The sequence below is a fragment of the Ranitomeya imitator genome, chromosome 1, assembly GCF_032444005.1.
Source record: "Ranitomeya imitator isolate aRanImi1 chromosome 1, aRanImi1.pri, whole genome shotgun sequence".
Taxonomy (NCBI): Eukaryota; Metazoa; Chordata; class Amphibia; order Anura; family Dendrobatidae; genus Ranitomeya; species Ranitomeya imitator.
Window position 1 is genome coordinate 547745783 of NC_091282.1, and position 23276 is coordinate 547769058.

A 23276-nucleotide genomic window follows, 5' to 3' on the forward strand; every position below is an offset into this window, starting at 1 on the left:
AAAGGGAAGGGGGGCTTTTTAGCCCACAGCCTGCTAGCAAGAGAAACTACTTATATGATATTTCATACCATATCATGACATATACTATGGAAGTTGTCAGCCAGAAACTCTATATACTTTGCAGATGTCATTTTCACACCTTCAGGAACCTTAAAGGGCCCTGTGTTGTGAATTCTGTGGCAGAGTTCACTCCTGTGGTCACAAGTGGTACTTCGGCTGATTCTCTCTGGGAGCTTCCGTTTGTGGAGGAAAGTGGTACTGCAGCTTCTGAGTTTCCTCCCTCAGGTGATCTGGTGAGGTCGTTAGCTGCTTCTCTACTTAACTCCACCTGATGCTTTGATCCATGCTTCCTGTCAATGTTCCAGTGTTGGACTTGTGTTTCTCTGGATCATTCCTGTGGCCTGCTGCTCTGCATAGCTAAGTGCTTCTCTGCTATTTGTTGCTATTTTTTCTGTCCAGCTTGTCTATTTGTTTTGCTGGAAGCTCTGGGACGCAAATGGTGTACCTCCGTGCCGTTAGTTCGGTACGGAGGGTCTTTTTGCCCCCTTTGCGTGGTTTTCTTTAGGGTTTTGTGTAGACCGCAAAGTTATCTTTCCTATCCTCGTTCTGTCTAGAATATCGGGCCTCACTTTGCTGAATCTATTTCATCCCTACGGTTGTCTTTTCATCTTACTCACAGTCATTATATGTGGGGGGCTGCCTTTTCCTTTGGGGTATTTCTCTGAGGCAAGGTAGGCTTATTTTTCTATCTTCAGGCTAGTTAGTTTCTCAGGCTGTGCCGAGTTGCATGGGGAGCGTTAGGCGCAATCCACAGCTGCCTCTAGTTGTGTTTGGAGAGGATCAGGAATTGCGGTCTACAGAGTTTCCACGTCTCAGAGCTCGTTCTATTATTTTGGGTTATTGTCAGATCACTGTATGTGCTCTGATCGCTATGTACATTGTGTTACTGAATTGCCTTGCAAAACAGTACAGGAAGCCAAAAGTACTAATGATTCTCAATAGAGGGAAAAAAGAAGTTCTGAGACCATTTTTTTTCCTTTGCACTGTGATTTGTCTTTTTTTTCCCCTAGACATTTGGGTGGTTCAGGACACAGGTGTTACAATGGACATTAAAGGTCTGTCTTCATGTGTAGATCAGCTCACGGCAAGAGTTCAAGATATTCAAAATTTTGTGGTTCAGAATTCTTTGTTAGAACCGAGAATTCCTATTCCAGATTTGTTTTTTGGAGATAGAACAAAATTTCTGAGTTTCAAGAATAATTGTAAACTGTTTCTGGCTTTGAAACCTCGCTCCTCTGGTGACTCAGCGCAACAGGTTAGGATCGTCATTTCTTTTTTGCGTGGCGACCCTCAGGACTGGGCATTTTCTCTTGCGTCAGGAGATCCTGCATTGAGTGATATCGATGCGTTTTTCCTGGCGCTTGGATTGCTGTACGATGAGCCTAATTCAGTAGATCAGGCAGAAAAAAATTTGCTGGCTCTTTGTCAGGCTCAGGATGAGATAGAGCTATATTGCCAGAAATTTAGAAAATGGTCCGTGCTCACTCAATGGAATGAATCTGCGCTTGCAGCCATTTTCAGAAAGGGTCTCTCTGAAGCCATTAAGGATGTCATGGTGGGATATCCTATGCCCGCTGGTTTGAATGAGTCTATGTCTTTGGCCATTCAGATCGGTCGACGCTTGCGTGAGCGTAAATCTGTGTACCATTTGGCGGTATTACCTGAGATTAAACATGAGCCTATGCAGTGCGATAGGACTATGACCAGAGTTGAACGGCAAGAACACAGACGTCTGAATGGGCTGTGTTTCTACTGTGGTGATTCCACTCATGCTATCTCTGATTGTCCTAAGCGCACTAAGCAGTTCGCTAGGTCTGCCGCCATTGGTACTGTACAGTCAAAATTTCTTCTGTCCGTTACCTTGATATGCTCCTTGTCGTCGTATTCTGTCATGGCGTTTGTGGATTCAGGCGCTGCCCTGAATTTGATGGACTTGGATTATGCTAAACGTTGTGGATTTTTATTGGAGCCCTTGCAGTGTCCTATTCCATTGAGAGGAATTGATGCTACACCTTTGGCCAAGAATAAGCCTCAATACTGGACCCAGCTGACCATGTGCATGGCTCCTGCACATCAGGTTATTCGCTTTCTGGTGTTGCATAATCTGCATGATGTGGTCGTGTTGGGGTTGCCATGGCTACAAGCCCATAATCCAGTATTGGATTGGAATTCCATGTTGGTGTCCAGCTGGGGTTGTCAGGGGGTACATGGTGATGTTCCATTTCTGTCAATTTCGTCATCCACCCCTTCTGAGGTTCCAGAGTTCTTGTCTGATTACCGGGATGTATTTGATGAGCCCAAGTCCGATGCCCTGCCTCCGCATAGGGATTGTGATTGTGCTATCAATTTGATTCCTGGTAGTAAATTCCCAAAAGGTCGACTGTTTAATTTATCCGTGCCTGAGCACACCGCTATGCGCAGTTATGTGAAGGAATCCCTGGAGAAGGGGCATATTCGCCCGTCATCGTCGCCATTAGGAGCAGGGTTCTTTTTTGTAGCCAAAAAGAATGGTTCGCTGAGACCGTGTATAGATTACCGCCTTCTTAATAAGATCACTGTTAAATTTCAGTACCCCTTGCCATTGTTATCTGATTTGTTTGCCCGGATTAAGGGGGCTAGTTGGTTCACTAAGATAGATTTTCGTGGTGCGTATAATCTGGTGAGAATCAGGCAAGGCGATGAATGGAAAACTGCATTTAATACGCCCGAGGGTCATTTTGAGTATCTAGTGATGCCGTTCGGACTTGCCAATGCTCCATCAGTGTTTCAATCCTTTATGCATGACATTTCCGTGAGTACCTAGATAAATTCCTGATTGTGTACTTGGATGACATTTTGATCTTCTCGGATGATTGGGAGTCTCATGTGAAGCAGGTCAGAACGGTTTTTCAGGTCCTGCGTGCTAATTCTTTGTTTGTGAAGGGATCAAAGTGTCTCTTTGGTGTGCAGAAGGTTTCATTTTTGGGGTTCATCTTTTCCCCTTCTACTATCGAGATGGATCCGGTTAAGGTCCAAGCCATCCATGATTGGACTCAGCCGACATCTCTGAAAAGTCTGCAAAAGTTCCTGGGCTTTGCTAATTTTTATCGTCGCTTCATCTGCAATTTTTCTAGTGTTGCCAAACCATTGACCGATTTGACCAAGAAGGGTGCTGATTTGGTCAATTGGTCTTCTGCTGCTGTGGAAGCTTTTCAAGAGTTGAAGCGTCGTTTTTCTTCTGCCCCTGTGTTGTGTCAACCAGATGTTTCTCTTCTGTTCCAGGTCGAGGTTGATGCTTCTGAGATTGGAGCAGGGGCTGTTTTGTCGCAGAGAGGTTCTGGTTGCTCAGTGATGAAACCATGCGCTTTCTTTTCCAGGAAGTTTTCGCCTGCTGAGCGAAATTATGATGTGGGCAACTGAGAGTTGCTGGCCATGAAGTGGGCATTCGAGGAGTGGCGTCATTGGCTTGAAGGAGCTAAGCATCGCGTGGTGGTATTGACTGATCATAAGAACTTGACTTATCTCGAGTCTGCCAAGCGCTTGAATCCTAGACAAGCTCGTTGGTCGTTGTTTTTTGCCTGTTTTGACTTTGTGATTTCGTACCTTCCGGGCTCTAAAAATGTGAAGGCGGATGCTCTGTCTAGGAGTTTTGTGCCCGACTCTCCGGGTTTATCTGAGCCGGCGGGTATCCTCAAGGAAGGAGTAATTGTGTCTGCCATCTCCCCTGATTTGCGGCGGGTGCTGCAAAAATTTCAGGCTAATAAACCTGATCGTTGCCCAGCGGAGAAACTGTTTGTCCCTGATAGGTGGACGAATAGAGTTATCTCTGAACTTCATTGTTCGGTGTTGGCTGGTCATCCTGGAATCTTTGGTACCAGAGAGTTAGTGGCTAGATCCTTTTGGTGGCCGTCTCTGTCGCGGGATGTGCGTACTTTTGTGCAGTCCTGTGGGATTTGTGCTCGGGCTAAGCCCTGCTGTTCTCGTGCCAGTGGGTTGCTTTTGCCCTTGCCGGTCCCGAAGAGGCCTTGAACACATATCTCTATGGATTTTATTTCTGACCTTCCCGTTTCTCAAAAGATGTCAGTCATTTGGGTGGTCTGTGATCGCTTTTCTAAGATGGTCCATCTGGTACCCTTGTCTAAATTGCCTTCCTCCTCTGATTTGGTGCCTTTGTTCTTCCAGCATGTGGTTCGTTTGCATGGCATTCCAGAGAATATTGTTTCTGACAGAGGTTCCCAGTTTGTTTCGAGGTTTTGGCGAGCCTTTTGTGGTAGGATGGGTATTGACTTGTCTTTTTCCTCGGCTTTCCATCCTCAGACTAATGGCCAGACCGAACGAACCAATCAGACCTTGGAAACATATCTGAGATGCTTTGTTTCTGCTGATCAGGATGACTGGGTGTCCTTTTTGCCTTTGGCTGAGTTCGCCCTTAATAATCGGGCCAGCTCTGCTACCTTGGTTTCGCCGTTTTTCTGCAATTCTGGGTTCCATCCGCGTTTCTCTTCAGGACAGGTTGAGTCTTCGGACTGTCCTGGTGTGGATACTGTGGTGGACAGGTTGCAGCAGATTTGGACTCAGGTAGTGGACAATTTGACCTTGTCCCAGGAGAAGGCTCAACTTTTCGCTAATCGCAGACGCCGTGTGGGTCCCCGACTTCGTGTTGGAGATCTGGTTTGGTTATCTTCTCGTCATATTCCTATGAAGGTTTCCTCTCCTAAGTTTAAACCTCGTTTTATTGGTCCGTATAGGATTTCTGAGGTTCTTAATCCTGTGTCTTTTCGTCTGACCCTTCCAGATTCTTTTTCCATACATAACGTATTCCATAGGTCATTGTTGCGGAGATACGTGGCACCTATGGTTCCATCTGTTGAGCCTCCTGCCCCGGTTTTGGTGGAGGGGGAATTGGAGTATATTGTGGAGAAGATTTTGGATTCTCGTGTTTCAAGATGGAAACTCCAGTATCTGGTTAAATTGAAGGGTTATGCTCAGGAAGATAATTCCTGGGTTTTTGCCTCTGATGTCCATGCTCCCGATCTTGTTCGTGCCTTTCATGTGGCTCATCCTGGTCAGCCTGGGGGCTCTGGTGACGGTTCGGTGACCCCTCCTCAAGGGGGGGGGTACTGTTGTGAATTCTGTGGCAGAGTTCACTCCTGTGGTCACAAGTGGTACTTCGGCTGATTCTCTCTGGGAGCTTCCGTTTGTGGAGGAAAGTGGTACTGCAGCTTCTGAGTTTCCTCCCTCAGGTGATCTGGTGAGGTCGTTAGCTGCTTCTCTACTTAACTCCACCTGATGCTTTGATCCATGCTTCCTGTCAATGTTCCAGTGTTGGACTTGTGTTTCTCTGGCTCATTCCTGTGGCCTGCTGCTCTGCATAGCTAAGTGCTTCTCTGCTATTTGTTGCTATTTTTTCTGTCCAGCTTGTCTATTTGTTTTGCTGGAAGCTCTGGGACGCAAAGGGTGTACCTCCGTGCCGTTAGTTCGGTACGGAGGGTCTTTTTGCCCCCTTTGCGTGGTTTTCTTTAGGGTTTTGTGTAGACCGCAAAGTTATCTTTCCTATCCTCGTTCTGTCTAGAATATCGGGCCTCACTTTGCTGAATCTATTTCATCCCTACGGTTGTCTTTTCATCTTACTCACAGTCATTATATGTGGGGGGCTGCCTTTTCCTTTGGGGTATTTCTCCGAGGCAAGGTAGGCTTATTTTTCTATCTTCAGGCTAGTTAGTTTCTCAGGCTGTGCCGAGTTGCATGGGGAGCGTTAGGCGCAATCCACAGCTGCCTCTAGTTGTGTTTGGAGAGGATCAGGAATTGCGGTCTACAGAGTTTCCACGTCTCAGAGCTCGTTCTATTATTTTGGGTTATTGTAAGATCACTGTATGTGCTCTGATCGCTATGTACATTGTGTTACTGAATTGCCTTGCAGAACAGCCCTGCCAGCTGTTTCCCCATGATTCCGGCCCAAAACATGACTTCTCCACCTCCTTGCGGATGCCGCAGCCTTGTTGGGACATGGTGGCCATCCACTACTCCATCCAGGGTTGCTCGACACTCATCAGTAAAAAAGACTTTTTGGAAATTAGTCTTCATGTATGTCTGGGCCCACTGCAACCGTTTCTGCTTGTTAACACTGTTTAGGGGTGGCTAAATAGTAGGTTTATGCACCAAACCAAGCCTTTGAAGGATCCTACACCTTGAGGTTCGAGGGAATCCAGAGGCACCAGCAGCTTCAAATAACTGTTTGCTGCTTTGTAATTGTCTTTTTGGCAGCTGCTCTCTTAATCCAATGAATTTGTCTGGCAGAAACCTTCCTCATTATGCCTTTATCTGCATGAATTCTGTTTGTGCTCTGTTTCAGTCACAAATCTCTTCACAGTATGATCACTCTTAAGTTTTCGTGAAATATCTAATGTTTTCATCCCTTGACCAAGGTATTGCTGTTAAAGAACCCCCCAGCACCAAGAATGTTATGCAGTATATGTATGTATAATAGTTTCCATGTGACATGCATCAGTCAATAGGCTGCGCCCCTGGACAAGATATTCTCTTTCTGACCTTCCCCCTTTGTAATTCCCACAGTAAATATTGGCAGGCTCCGGCCCCCTGCGGCTATTGTAATGTAGGTCTGGCCTGCTGTGTTCTTATTGGCCTGCCCTGTGTATCTGTGTTATATATTCTGTGTGCTGTAAATAAAGGTTGTTCTTTTAGACTGGAAATACGTGGAATAAGTCAGCTTTTATATGCTCTCACGTAATCAAGGAATTCCAGCCAGCGTCCTTCATTCAGAATACAGCAAAAGCAGAGTGGACCTCCTGAAATACGGGGTGGTACTGAAAGAGGTACCCCAGCTTGGTAGACCCCGTTACACTGGTGGCAGCAGTGCGATGTTTTCAGGGAAACCCGGGTACACTTACCTAGCACAACACAAGGTTGAGACCCAGGATTAGACCCCACAGCGACAACCCCCCTTCCGCGTCCCTGAGTCTGTACGAGAAGGGATGCGACAAGAGATACAAGAGATGTTGCGTTTAGGGGTCATTGAAGAGTCAGATAGTCCCTGGGCATCCCCCGTAGTGTTAGTGCCCAAGAAGGATGGGACTACACGGTTGTGTAGACTATCGTAAGCTCAATGAGAAAGCAGTGATGGATCCGTATCCCATGCCGAGTGTGGATGACTTGTTAGACCGGCTGGCAGGGGCAAAGTATTTGACCACCATCGATCTATGCAAAGGCTATTGGCAGATTCCCCTTAGTCCTGATGCTATTCCCAAGTCAGCATTTGTCACACCGTTTGGCTTATTCCAGTTTAGAGTTATGCCATTCGGGATGAAGACTGCCCCGGCGACCTTCCAGAGGCTGGCTGACCGGCTTCTGGATGGTCTCCAGGACTATGCGTGTGCCTACCTGGATGACATCGCTATCTACAGCGCGACATGGGAAGAGCATCTAAATCACCTAGAGACAGTATTAAACAGGATCCACAAGGCCGGAATCACCCTGAACCCAAACAAGTGTCACGTGGGCAAAGCAGAGGTTCAGTATTTAGGGCATTGGGTGAGAAGTGAGAAACAGAGACCAGAACCAGCCAAGATTGAGGCCATAACCAAATGGCCCACCCCACGCACTAAAACCCAGGTCATGGCGTTTCTAGGGCCCGAGCCCCTCACTGATCTGACCCGTAAGAACCAACCCCGCCAGGTAACCTGGACCCCAGAGTGTGAGGAAGCCTTCCGCCAGCTAAAGGACGCCCTCACCAATACCCCTGTATTGGTCACACCCGATCCAACTAAACGTTTCCTGGTTCACACAGATGCTTCTATGTTTGGATTGGGGGCAGTACTAAGCCAAGTCGGGCCGGACGGCCAAGAACACCCGGTAGCTTACCTGAGTCGGAAACTACTGCCCCGTGAAGTGAGCTATGCGGCCATCGAGAAGGAGTGCCTGGCAATAGTATGGGCACTCAAAAAGTTACAACCATATTTGTATGGACGACAGTTTTCCCTCCTAACGGACCATAATCCCCTAGTCTGGCTTAATCGGGTCTCCGGAGACAACGCCAGATTACTGCGGTGGAGTTTAGCCCTACAACCTCTGGACTTCACCATCCACTACTGACACGGCAAACAAAACGGTAACGCCGATGGACTAAGTCGACAAACGGAACTCGTACCAACCCCATAAACTTCGGTCATTCCCAAACCGATCCGTCAAGGATCAGACTGTGTATGCCGATCGCGTCGCTGAAAAGGGGAGCCGTGTTACAGAACCCCCCAGCACCAAGAATGTTATTTAGTATATGTATGTATAATAGTTTCCATGTGACATGCATCAGTCCACAGGCTGCGCCCCTGGACAAGATATTCTCTTTCTGACCTCCCCCCACCTTTGTAATTCCTACAGTAAATATTGGCAGGCTCCGGCCCCCTGCGGCTATTGTAATGTAGGTCTGGCCTGCTGTGTTCCTATTGGCCTGCCCTGTGTATCTGTGTTATATATTCTGTGTGCTGTAAATAAAGGTTGTTCTTTTAGACTGGAAATACGTGGAATAGCAGTCAGCTTTTATATGCTTTCACATAATCAAGGAATTACAGCCAGCGTCCTTCATTCAGAATCCAGCAAAAGCAGAGTGGATCTCCTGAAACAGGGGGTGGTACTGAAAGAGGTACCCCAGCTTGGTAGACCCCGTTACAATTTCATTGAAGCTTTTCGGCAGCAGAGAGATCCTTTTTCTTTCCCATGTTACTTGAAAACTGTGGCCTGCTTAACCCCTTAGTGACCGAGCCAAATTTTTGAAATCTGACCAGTGTCACTTTATGTGGTAATAACTCTGCAACGCTTCAACAAATCCCAGTGATTTTGAGATTGTTTTTTCGTGACACATTATACTTTATGATAATGGTAAATTTTGTTCAACTTTTTCTGTGTTTATTTATAAAAAATATCAAAAATTTGAGAAAAATGTTAAAAAATTAGCAATTTTCTAAATTTGAATGATTATCCCTTTAATCCAGATAGTCATACAACAGCAAACCATTAATAAATAACATTTCCCACATGTCTGCTTTACATCAGCACCATTTGTAAAATGTTATTTTATTTTGTTAGCATTTTAGGAGGTTTAAAAATGTAGCAGCAATTTTTCATTTTTTCAAAGAAATTTACAAAATTTATTGTTTTAGGGACTTATCCATGTTTGAAGTGACTTTAGGGGTCCCATATATTGGGAAACCCACAAACGTGATACCATTTTAAAAACAGCACCCCTAAACATATTGAAAACTGCTGTCAGGTAGTTTATTAACCCTTCAGGTGCTTTACAGGAATTAATGCAAAGTGGTATGACAGAAATGAAAATGTGTATTTTTGCCACCTAAATGTCTCTAACTCCTAAACAGATTACTATAGCCGGCAGACTCTAAGGCCGCTATTTGGTCATGAATTACCATGGCAAACATCAGGACAACAAAATCATGATCTGCGGGCACCAATTGTGACAAAGAAGAAGCCCCCATACTCTGTTATCCATTTATAATGATGTAGTCACTATTGACAGCAGCATCTAAGGGGTTAAACAGATTTAGAAGGTGCAAATACTGATCGTGGCTGATGCAGCAAGTTGTCAGCTATAGTGTACAACCGACAGATGCTGGATTGTCAGCTGTATGGGGAGGCTATTCTCTTATATCTCAGGTCAGTTAAAAGACGTATTGGCGGTCATTAAGGGGTTAATAATGTGGAATGTTTTCCTTTAATTAGAATCACCTGGAAAACTATCACATGTGTTTAAGATTGATTTCAGTGATCCATTGAGCTCGGATGAGTTTATTTGAAAAACAAAACAATTAAATCTTTATGACACTTAAATCCAATTTGCATAATAATTTAGAACACGGTGTAACAGTGTGTCTTGGATGACTGTTGGACGCATGCAAAATAGTATTTCCAGCAAATGGTTTAGAAAAGGTTTTAGTTGAGATCAATTCTCCAGATATACCCTGTAAACTAAGATCCAAAAAAGAAATACAAGTAGGATCATTAACAAAAGTGAATTTTAGATTAAACTCATTAGTATTGATGTAACGCACTACCATGTATGGTAGACACACAGCCATCCCAAATGAGTGTATCATCAATGTATCTACGATACCAGACGATCTGCGACATAAAAACATTTAAATCCGAGTACAAATAATTACCGTATATTCCCAAAATGACATTACAAGATTTGCAAGAGATGACAAGAATTTGGCACCCATGGCCACACCGAACCGCTGCAAAAAAATTTTCTCAAAAGAAAAAAATTGTGAGTCAATAAGAAAAATGTGACCTGCAAAATATAATCCATCAAATCCTGAGAATAATCACTGAATTTCGTTAGATGAAATTTTAACGCCTTCATGGCTACAGAATGAGGAATACAAGTATATAACGAGACCACATCGCAACTGAGCCAAGAAAATTTTGGCAACCATTTTTTTTCTTTCAAAGAGTCTCTAGAATCCTGTATATACCCAGGAATTCTGTGTACCAGAGGTTGTAAGAGTGAATTGAGCAGCTCACACATGTGCTCATTAATTGAACCAATACCTGACACAATTGGTCTCATTGGGGGAAAAACATCCTGCTTATGGATCTTGGGTAATCCATGCATGATGGGCAGGACAGGGTGCTTGACCTCCAAAAAATCAGCTTGCTTTTCGGTTAATACATTTAAATACAGACCATCTGTAATCATATTATTCATTTCTAGCTGAAAAACTCGTGTAGGATTGACTGATAACTCCTCATATATCTCACAATCAGATAATTCCAAAATCTTGTTTTTGTAATCAACAGGATTCATGTAATCAACAGGATTCTGACATTTTGATAATTACCGTATATACTCGAGTATAAGCCGACCCCCCTAATTTTGCCACAAAAAACTGGGAAAACTTATTGACTCGAGTATAAGCCTAGGGTGGAAATGCAGCATTTACCAGTGAATTTCAAAAATAAAAATAGATCATTCTTGCCCCATAGCTGTGCCATATAGTGCTCTGCACCGTTCATTATTGGCCCATAGCTGTGCCATATAGTGCTCAGCACCGTTCATTATTGTCCCATAGCTGTGCCATATAGTGCTCTGCACCGTTCATTATTGCCCCAAAGCTGTGCCATATAGTGCTCTGCACCGTTCATATTTCCCCATAGCTGTGCCATATAGTGCTCTGCACCGTTCATATTTCCCCATAGCTCTGCCATATAGTGCTCTGCACCGTTCATATTTCCCCATAGCTCTGCCATATAGTGCTCTGCACCGTTCATATTGCCCCATAGCTGTGTCATATAGTGCTCTGCACCGTTCATATTTCCCCATAGCTGTGCCATATAGTGCTCTGCACTGTTCATTATTGTCCCATAGCTGTGCCATATAGTGCTCTGCATCGTTCATATTTCCCCACAGCTCTGCCATATAGTGCTCTGCACCATTCATATTGCCCCATAGCTCTGCCATATAGTGCTCTGCACCGTTCATATTGTCCCATAGCTGTGCCATATAGTGCTCTGCACCGTTCATATTTCCCCATAGCTCTGCCATATAGTGCTCTGCACCGTTCATATTTCCCCATAGCTGTGCCCCATATAGTGCTCTGCACCGTTCATATTTCCCCATAGATGCTCCACATATATCTGTGCCATTGCTGCTGCTGCAATAAAAAAAAAAAATGCCATACTCACCTCTCTTGCTTGCAGCTCCCAGCGTCCGGTCCCGGCGTCTCTCCGCTCTGACTGATCAGGCAGAGGGCGCCGCGCACACTATATGCGTCATTGCGCCCTCTGACCTGCACAGTCAGTGCAGATAGACACCGGGAAGATGGAGCGGCGCCCGGCGGCTGGAACGTGGACAGGTAAATATGCGATTCTTACCTGGTCCCGGCGTCCGGCTCCTTTTCCCGGACAGCTGGTCTTCGGTGCCGCAGCTTCTTCCTCTGTCAGCGGTCACCGGCACCGCTGATTAGAGAAATGAATAGGCGGCTCCACCCCTATGGGAGGTGGAGCCGCTTATTCATTTCTCTAATGAGCGGTCCCACTTGACCGCTGAACAGTGGAAGAGCTGCAGCACCGAAGAACGTGGGACAGGCGGGGAGCGCCAGGATCGCTGGAAGCAGGTAAGTATGCCTCAGCACCCTCACCCGCCGACCCTGCCACGCACCTTGACTCGAGTATAAGCCGAGGGGCACTTTCAGCCCAAAAATTTGGGCTGAAAATCTCGGCTTATACTCGAGTATATACGGTATATCAGACATATTTTTTGTAAGGCAGTAGGTTCTTTGCGTGAAAGATTAGATTTTGGGAGATAAGTCGAATCGGTGTCTTCCAAAATTTTCAGATCTCTTTCTACTAGTTCCTAGAATTTGTCCATGCAATTGGATCTTGAATGTTAAGGGTACATAGAAGCGTGCAGGGAGCTCCCTCCCTGCGCAATGTTTCTCTGTGCCACTGTCACTACTGACAGCGGCATCAGAGGGGTTAAATGTGTTATGATCTGGTGGTACCTGTACTGACCGCAAACCCTGAACTTAACAGCGAAACTAGAAGTAGCCGTGGGGGGTACCTAACACTCCCTAGACCCCTCGACACAGCCTAAGAACTAACTACCCCTAAAGACAGAAACGGGAAAACTATCTTGCCTCAGAGAAAATCCCCAAAGGATAGACAGCCCCCCACAAATATTGACTGTGAGAGGAGAGGGAAATAACATACGCAGACATGAAATCAGGATTTAGCATAGGAGGCCATACTAGCTAAAAAGAAAGAATAGGACAGAGTACTATGCGGTCAGTATTAAAACACTAGAAAATATCCACCACAGAAAATACAAATCACCACATCTGACTAAAGACATGGAGGGTATATCTGCATCTCCAGAGACACAGCTTGGCTGCAAAAAATCCTTCACAGACAAAGCTGAACAAGACAAAACATGAAAATGCACTGAACTATAAGGCCCACAGCATGTGGACAGCAAAAACAAAGCCAGGACTTATCTTTGTTGAAAAGCACAGCAAACAGGAGAGACCAGTAAGAGATGTGAATCCTCCAAAAACAATGGACAACTGGCACTGACTAAAGGATCAAGCAGGACTAAATAGCTGAGTCCAAATTGCAAAAAGTGAACACACCTGATAAATGCTGCGATCCAAAGACAGCAGCACTACCACTCATAACCACCGGAGGGAGCCCAAGAGCAGAATTCACAACATAAATGCCCACGAACGTGAGGCCACAAAATTGGTGCGCCATACATAAACTTCTCTTCGCGGGAACGCACCTCCCGCAGAGCAGTATATGTACGGCGCATGTTCGGAAGGGGCTAAATGTTATTTATTTTTACATAACTCTCTGGGTTTAAGGGCATAAAAATGGTAACTTTGCAAATTAATTTTTTTGCCCAAATTTCCAATATTTTCACATAAAACACAAAAGTCATATTCAGTGGGATCCATTGAAGAGTTTGAGAGTTATTATATCATAAAGCGACATTGGTCAGAATGGAAAAAATTGCCTCGTCAGGAAGGTGAAAATAGGCTTGGTGGGTAAAGTTCTGACTCCTCAAGTCTTTCACGACAGAATTTTGGAGTTAAAGTTTTGAAATGTTTCAAAACTTAGGTGCAAATCAGAGTTGCAGCAAAACTTTGCGACTTTTCGCATTTTCACGACTTTTGGCATTTTCACACCAATTTCTCCCAAATCCCAAAGATGGGTGTAGCTGGGGAAGGACACTACAGTTCATCCAATTCATGGCGATCTGTGGCGTTCTGTACGTCAGAAGTCTCACTTCAGACCCTGACTGAAGTAAAATTTCTGGCACGGCACATTCCACTTATCAGACGCTCCACAATCATGAAGACGCATGAACCTCCCTATGATTCAGGAGCATCTGACTCCAGCAAGCCTCCTGATCAAGACTGGTCTGACCAATGCTGGTCTTGATGAATGGGTCCTTAAGTGTGTAAATGAGAAGTTTCATTGTTTAGCTTTTCTAACCGCAGTCATCTCTGTTGGATCAGTGAGTACCACCAAAGGGACAAAGGATTGAATAATGTTTATTATATTGTTATCATATATACACAGACATCTCCAACTATGCAAACTGCAACATACAGCACAACAGACGCAATGAACAGCTCAACAGAGAAGTATACAACTGTAGTGGTTAACACAAAAACTATGTATGAGACATTTTCCATCAGCTAACACGCAAAAAAGCAATGAACAGCAAGGTTAATGCAGTTGTCCACTACTTGGACAACTCCATGTCATACCCCATGATTGGCCCCAATAAAATAAAACACCTATACCGTACTAGCGGTATCGGCACTAACGTTCCTTGGGCTTTCGAGCGGTTGTTGTGACACATGAACCAGGCATCCAATCAACGCTGGCATCACTGTCTCCAGCTTCGTACAAACTGAATATGAAGAAGTCAGATCAGCTGCAGAGCTTCCTCTTCATGTTCAATTCGACCTGTGGTACAGTTTTCAAATCCTGTACTTGTGCCAGCAGGTATCTGTAGATGTGACATCAGCGCCAACCACATCCTAATAGATCAGGGAGTGGCACTGGATAGCCCCCCCCCCCACACACACACGCACTTTTTTTGTTTAACTAATCATGTCAGTCTCGCCTCATTACATTACCACCTACAAAAATTAGGCCAAATGACCAGAATTGTAGCAAATATAATACCATAAAGGGCCATTAAGTACCTCATGCTTTCAAACCTTGCGAAGTCCAGCATCTTTGGTTAAAAATTATTTTAATGATTACACACATTAGTGAACATTAGTGAAGCAAAAAACAAGAAATAAATTAACATTATTTAGGTATAAGAACAATAAACTAGGTAAATGCTTTCCAGAAATGAATTTTTACTTTACCACCTTAGCTTATTTTCCATCAACCTTCGTCAGGAGCTGGTTACGGTCATTCTACTAATAGTTTACCCAACTGCATTATACCATTGTATGTATCAAGCAACTCTTTCTCTAGATTTTTAAGCTCTGTTAGACATTGAGGAACATTAACATTTATTTGGCTTCCTTCAAACATTTGTTTGGTCTGAATGGAATAGCACACAATTGATGTTCTATAGAAGCAAAACATTTCTCTTAAGTGTGCCAATTCTGCTATTGCACTGATCAGAAACAGGCCTACTTTAGCTGAGCAAATTTTACATTTCAGACCTTTAGAAACACAATCTTGCAATTCCTCACTTAAGAAGTATTTAAGTTCCTTGTCCATCCTTACAGCTGCAGTAGCTTGTAGGCATGCGATCACGTCCAACCGTTCATTGTATATAGCTGCGCTACGTCCTTCAGCCAAGATGACATTACATTGTTTGCACATGAAAACGAAAGAAGTGTCAACCATAATCATTGACGGCCTCGCCCTGCCTAAAAGGTAAAAGAAAATGGTTAGAATAGCTTAAATTGCACTTTCCTACTATTCCCCTTCTCTAGGTAAAACCTATTTATAACCTACAAGTACCGAGCTTATTATGGTCTTAACCCCTTTCTACCATTGGACGTACTATTCCGTCCATGTGACCCGGGCCCTAATTCCCGTGGACGGAATCCCGCAAAATATGAGATGCCGCGTCATCAGCGAAAAAATAAAAAAGTTATAGCCCTCAGAATAAAGTGATGCAAAAATTATTTTTTATAAAAGTTTTTATTGTATAAAAGCGCAAAAACATAAAAAAAGATATAAGTGAGGTATCACTGTAATCGTACTGACCCGAAGAATAAAACGGTTTTATCAAATGCGGAACGGTATAAACGCGCCCCCCCAAAGAAATTCATGAATTGCTAGTTTTTGTTCATTCTGCCTCTCAAAAATCGGAATAAAAAGCAATAAAAAGTCATGTGCCCGAAAATGGTACCAATAAAAACGTCAACTCGCCCCGCAAAAAACAAGACCTCACATGACTCAGCGGACCAAAATATGGAAAAATTATAGCTCTCAAAATGTGGTGACGCAAAAACTATTTTTTGCAATAAAAAGCATCTTTTAGCGTGTGACAGCTGCCAAACATAAACGCCCGCTATAAATAGTAAATCAAACCCCCCTTTATCACTCCCTTAGTAAGGGAAAAATATTAAAATTAAAAAAATTTATTTCCATTTTCCCATTAGGGTTAGCGCTAAAGTTAGGGTTAGAGTTGGGGCTAAAATTAGCATCAGAGTTGGGGATAAAGTTAGGGTTAAGGTTGGGGCTAAAGTTAGGGTTAGGATTGGGGCTAAAGTTAGTGCTAGAATTGGGGTTAGGATTACATTTGCGTTTGGGATTAGGGGTGTGTTGGTGTTAGGATTAAGGGTGTGTTCAGGTTAGCGGTGTGGTTAGGGTTATGGTTGGGATTAGGGGTGTGGTTAGGGTTGGGATTAGGGATGTATTGGAGTTAGGGTTGTAGTTAGAATTGGGGGGTTTTCACTGTTTAGGCATATCAGGGGCTCTCCAAAGGCGACCCGACGTCAGATTTCAATTCCACCCAATTCTGCAATGAAAAAGTAAAATGGTGGTCCTTCCCTTCTGAGCTTTGCTGTGCGCCCAAACAGTGGTTTACCCCATATATGGGTGTCAGCGTACTCAGGACAAATTGGACAACTTTTGTTGTTCAATTTCTCCTGTTACCCTTGTGAAGATAAAAAATGTGGGGGCTAAAAAAAAATAATTTTTGTGGGAAAAAAAATGTTTTTTTATTTTCACGGCTCTGCGTTCTAAAATTTAGTGAAACACTTTGGGGTCCAAAGTTCTCACAACACATCTAGATAAGTTCCTTGGGGGGTCTAGTTTCCCATATGGGGTCACTTGTGGGGGGTTTCTACTGTTTAAGTACATGAGGGGCTCTGCAAATGCAACGTGACGCCCGCAGACTTTTCCATCAAAGTCTGCATTCCAAACCAGCGCTCCTTCTCTTCCGAGCTCTGCCATGGCCCAAACGATAGTTCCCCCCACATATGGCGTATCAGCGTACTCAGCACAAATTGCATGACAACTTTTGGGGTCCAATTTCTCCAGATACCCTTGGTAAAATTAAAAATTGTCGGCTAAAAGATAATTTTTGTGCGAAAATTTTTTTTTTAATTTTCACGGCTCTATATTATAAACTTTAATGAAACAATTGGGTGTTTAAAGTGCTCACCACACATCTAGATAAATTGCTTAGGTGGTCTAGTTTCCAAAATGGGGTCACTTGTGGGGGGTTCCCACTGTTTAGGCACATCAGGGGCTCTATAAACGCGACATGGCGTCTGATCTCAGTTCCAGCCAATTCTGCGTTGAAAAAGTCAAATGGCGCTTCTTCCCTTCTGAGCTCTGCCATGCGCCCAAACAGGGGTTTATCACCATATATGGGGTATCAGCTTACTCAGGACAAATTGCACAACAACCTTTGGGGTCCAATTTATTCTGTTATCGTTGGGAAAATAAAAAATTGGGGGCGAAAAGATCATTTTTGTGAAAAAAATGATTTTTTATTTTTACGGCTCTATATTATAAACTTCTGTGAAGCACTTGGGGGTTCAAAGTGCTCACCACACATCTAGATAAGTTCCTTTGGGGGTCTACTTTCCAAACTGATGTCACTTGTCAGGGGTTTCCACTGTTTAGGCACATCAGGGGCTCTGCAAACGCGATATGGTGTCCAATCTCAATTCCAGTCAATTTTGCATTTGTGGAATGCAGCACAGGAGCAGTCAAGAAAGGGGCATTTGTTCATAGGCTCAAAATTAGTGACAGATTCCCTTTAACCCCTTCCTGACTGCCGCAGTACTATTACTGCGGAGGTCGGTGAGCCCACATCAAAGTTGCAACATGTCAGCTGTTTTGAACAGCTGACATGTGCCCGCAATAGCGGCGGGTGAAATCGCGATTCACCCGCCGCTATTAACCAGTTAAATGCCGCTGTCAAACACTGACACTCATAGCAATCCTGCATTTCAGAGACTCAAAAAAAGAGGCAGCACTCCATTTTTTCAGTGAAAATGTGGAAGATTTAATCAACCCACTTAGCTGGGCGATGTTTCAGCTCCATCTGAGCCTTTATCAAGCCTGAATTTCAGCTACATAGCAGCGATCTGATGATCGCTGCTATGTAGCAGAGCCGATCGAGTGGTGCCAGCTTCTAGCCTCCCATAGAGGCTATTGAAGCATGGAAAAAGTGAAAAAAAAAATGTTTAAAAAAATATGAAAAAATATATATATAAAAGTTTAAATCACCCCCCTTTCAAAATAAAACAATAATAATAATAAAAAAATCAAACCTACACATATTTGGTATCACCGAGTTCAGAATCGCCCAATCTATCAATAAAAAAAAAATTAACCTGATCGCTAAACGGCGTAGCGAGAAAAAAATTCAAAACGCCAGAACGTTTTTTTTTGTCGCCACGACATTGCATTAAAATGCAATAACGGGCGATCAAAAGAACATATCTGCACCAAAATGGTATCATTAAAAACGTCAGCTCAACACGGAAAAAAATAAGCCCTCACCCGACCCCAGATCATGAAAAATGGGAGACACTACGGGTATCGGAAAATGGCGCAATTGTTTTTTCTTTTTAGCAAAGTTTGGAATTATTTTTTACCACTTAAAGTATAACCTAGACATGTTTGGTGTCTATGAACTCGTAATGACCTGGAAAATCATAACGATAGGTCAGTTTTAGCATTTAGCGAACCTAGCAAAAAAGCCAAACAAAAAACAAGTGTGGGATTGCAATTTTTTGGCAATTTCACCGCACTTGGAATTTTTTACCAGTTTTCAAGTACAAGACATGGTAAAACCAATGATGTTGTTGAAAAGTGCAAAACACAAGCCCTCACATGGCCATATTGACGGAAAAATAAAAAAGTTATGGCTCCGGGAAGGAGGGGAGCGAAAAACGAAAACTCAAAAAGGCAAGGTCGTGAAGGAGTTAGGCCGCCGTCACACTTGCGAGTTTTACGGACGCATGAGTGCAGAAAATACGTCCGTAAAACTCGCCAAACAAACGGCACAATTATTCTCTATGCCCCTGCTCCTATCTGCCGTATTTTACTGATCAGTATTATACGGCTTACTACGGCCGTAGAAAATCGCAGCATGCTGCGTTTGTCACCGTATTGCGCAAAAAAAACGCCAATGAAAGTCTATGGAAGCCAGAAAAATACGGATTACACACGGACCAGCAGTGACTTGCGAGAAATACGCAGCGGTGTTAGAGAGAAAAGCCGGCAATTCAGTGCGGTGTACAGTAAAATCACACTGACAACTTACAGTAGAATAGGTAGAATAAATGTGTACACATAGAATAGGTATATATATATATATATATGTCAGTGAGACACATATATGTATATATATTATTTCATACAGCGCTAGATAGCTTTAAAGGCGGTAATTCAATTGCCGGCTTTTGCGATCTCCTTCCTAAACCCGACATGATGAGACCTGGTTTACATACAGTAAACCATCTCATATCACCTTTTTTTTGCATATTCCGCACTACTAAAGTCAGTAGTGTGTATATCCAAAATTTGGCCGTTCTAGCTATTAAATTAAAGGGTTAAATGGCGGAAAAAATTGGCGTGGGCTCCCGCGCAATTTTCTCCGCCAGAGTAGTAAAGCCAGTGACTGAGGGCAGATATTAATAGCCTGGAGAGGGTCCACGGTTATTGCCCCCCCCCCCCCCCCCGGCTAAAAACATCTGCCCCCAGCCACCCCAGAAAAGGCACATCTGGAAGATGCGCCTATTCTGGCACTTGGCCACTCTCTTCCCATTCCCGTGTAGCGGTGGGATATGGGGTATTCAAGGGTTAATGCCACCTTGCTATTGTAAGGTGACATTAAGCCAAATTAATAATGGAGAGGCGTCAATTATGACACCTATCCATTATTAATCCAATAGTAGTAAAGGGTTAAAAAATACACAAACACATTATTAAAAATTATTTTAATGAAATAAACACAAAGGTTGTTGTAATATTTTATTCAACGCCCAATCCAGTCACTGAAGACCCTCGTTCTGTAGCCAAAAAAATAAAATAAACAAACAATATCCTTACCTTCCGAAGATCTGTAATGTCCAACGATGTAAATCCATCTGAAGGGGTTGAAATATTTTGCAGCCACGAGCTTTGCTAATGCAACGTTGTTCGTGGCTGCAAAACCCCGGGGAATGAAGGTAAAGTAGGTCAATGACCTAGATTTACCTTCATTTGCGGTGAGGCACCCTCTGCTGGCTGTTCCTAGATCGTGGGAACTTTCCTAGAAAGCTCTCAGGCTCGAGTTCATAAGAGGCGCCCTCTGCTGGTTGTCCTCATATGAACTTGAGCCTGGGAGCTTTCTAGGAAAGTTCCCACGATCTAGGAACAACAAGCAGAGGGCGCCTCACCGCAAATGAAGGTAAATATAGGTCATTGACCTACTTTACCTTCATTCCCCGGGGTTTTGCAGACATGAGCAACGTTGCATTAGCAAAGCTCGTGGCTGCAAAATATTTTAACCCCTTCAGACGGATTTACATTGTTGGACATTACAGATCTTCGGAAGGTAAGGATATTGTTTGTTTATTATTATTTTTTGGTTACAGAACGAGGGTCTTCAGTGACTGGATTGGGCGTTGAATAAAATATTACAACAACCTTTCATTAAAATAATTTTTAATAATGTGTTTGTGTATTTTTTAACCCTTTACTACAATTGGATTAATAATGGATAGGTGTCATAATTGACGCCTCTCCATTATTAACCAGGCTTAATGTCACCTTACAATAGCAAGGTGACATTAACCCTTCATTACCCCATATCCCACCGCTACACGGGAATGGGAAGAGAGTGGCCAAGTGCCAGAATAGGCGCATCTTCCAGATGTGCCTTTTCTGGGGTGGCTGGGGGCAGGTGTTTTTAGCCGGGGGGAGGGGGGGTAATAACCGTGGACCCTCTCCAAGGCTATTAATATCTGCCCTCAGTCACTGGCTTTACTACTCTGGCGGAGAAAATTGCACGGGAGCCCACACCAATTTTTTCCGCCATGTAACCCTTTAATTTAGTAGATAGAACGGCCACATTTTGCATATACTCCCATGTAAAGCGCCATGGAATAAATGGCGCTATAACAATAAATAATAATATACACACTACTAACATTAGTAGTGTGGAATATGCAAAAAAAAGGTGATATGAGATGGTTTACTGTATGTAAACTATGTCTCATATCATGTCGGGTTTTAGGAAGGAGATAGCAAAAGCCGGCAATTGAATTACCGGCTTTAAAGCTATCTAGCGCTGTATGAAGTAATAATATATATACATATATGTGTCTAATGACACATATATATGTCTAATGACACATATATATATATATATAATTTTTTTTTTACACATGGATCCCTTGTATAGCCGTGTGTTGGTTTTGCAAGCCTGCGAGAAAAACACGCAGTACGGATGCCATACGCAAAATACCCTGACACACCCTGCCTACGGAGGAGCTACGGACCACTATTTTGGGGACTTTTCAGCGTATTACGGCTGTAATATACGGACCGTATTGTCTTACGCTGCGTGTGACGCCGGCCTTAGGCATTTAGTGAACAAGGTAAAAAAAGAAAAACGTTGTGGTATTGCACTTTTTTTTTTGCAATTACACCAGACTTTAATCTTTTTCTGGTTTTCCAGTACACAATATGGTAAAACCAATGATGTCGTTCAAAAGTACAACTTATCCTGCAAAAAAACAATCTCACATGGCTATATTGACCTAAAGATAAAAAAGTTATGGCTCTGGGAAGGAGGGGAGCGAAAAACAAAAACCCAATGTCATGAAGGGGTTAAAGGGACTGACTGGCCAAGCTAAGTCCTGCTGCTCATGCACCACAGTTGGGCCAACCATTTATATACACCTTCCCACCTGCTCGTTGTCCCTCAGTCTCCTCCCCCTCTATTATGATTGACGGCTGCGGCTTCATAGAGCCAGATGGAAACCAAGCAGGTGGGAAGGTGACTACGACTGATTGGCCCCCATGATGCACCGGGCGCCTGCACTTGGGTAGAACAGTTGTTCTGTGCTGGCAGGGTCCCTCCAACAGTCGCAGGTGGAGCGACTCCCTGCCCATACACCTGCTACAGACTTATAGGGCACATGTCAGTAACGGGTTAAAAGTTGACGATATCAAAAAAGCTTGTTTTTCTATATTTTATACCATTTTATTATTAAAACAAACTTTTAAAACTGTTGAAATTGTCGTTTTTGTTCGCCATTTCCTTTGCAGCAAACAGGTTGGGCTTACAGGGCTGTCTCCCGCTCCGCTCTATACACAAGCCGTGTGAATCCCGGGAGCGCCGTCTTGCACGCTTCTGGTGACTGTCCTCGGCGCCCCGTTATCGCCCTAGTCACAAAGGTTAGGAATGTGCTCGGAGCCGCGGCTTCGGCACACGGTCACTGGCTCCTGCTTTCGCGCGCTTTCTACAGTCACACTACGTCCCTCGGCCACTCGCGCCCCCGGTCACATCTACATGAGGGGCAGTGGCTACGAACCGTCCACATTCGCCCGTCACATACGCACCGTTGTCTGTGTATGCGGCGCTGCTACTACATGAGACGTTATCCGTATTCCGTTCCATATAGGCGGCGGGCAGTTGGCTAGAGGGGTGGAGCCTCAGATTATCCAATCAGTAGCGGATTATTTGGCAAATGGCAGCTCCACCAATGAGCGCTTGGCTGGCGAGTGTGCGTGCAGGATGCACGTGACATTTCGAGGTACAGTCCATGTGTGGTGTGTTGACTGGCGGTGAATGATGGGCTGGGCAGTGTGGGGTCTCAGGAGTGACATGGGATGGCAGGGAAGTGTGGGCAGAGGACTCTGTTGTGTAGGACAAGCTGATGAAATAACGACGTTTAAAGGGACAGTCCACATAGTTGTTTGCTTTGTATCTACTATTTCCTGTGTTATCAGCCATTTTGCGCCAGGCAGTAAGTGGATGCAGCAACTGGGAGACATGCAGCCACACTGTGACCAGAACACATATTCCACCACATAGTTACCAAATAATACCACATACAAGGGAGAAATACCGCCACACTGTGACCAGACCACATATTACCACCATATAGTGACTGAATAATACCACATACATGGAACAAATACCGCCACACCACGTATTACCACCACATAGTGACTGATACCACATACAAGGAACAAATTCCACCACACCA

General features: G+C 43.9%; 1 protein-coding gene across 2 annotated transcripts in view; it reads left to right on the top strand.

Moving 5' to 3' along the window:
* Positions 1–23276, top strand: part of GTPBP3 (GTP binding protein 3, mitochondrial) — a 223619-nt gene that overhangs the window by 57487 nt on the left and 142856 nt on the right. The window contains exon 1 of one of the 2 annotated variants that reach the window (XM_069767687.1): positions 22772–22820. The exons of the other annotated variant lie outside the window; for it this stretch is intronic. The gene's annotated coding sequence lies outside the window, so the exon portion shown is untranslated. Of the gene's footprint in view, positions 1–22771; positions 22821–23276 lie in introns of those variants that run through there. 2 annotated transcript variants of the gene reach the window in all.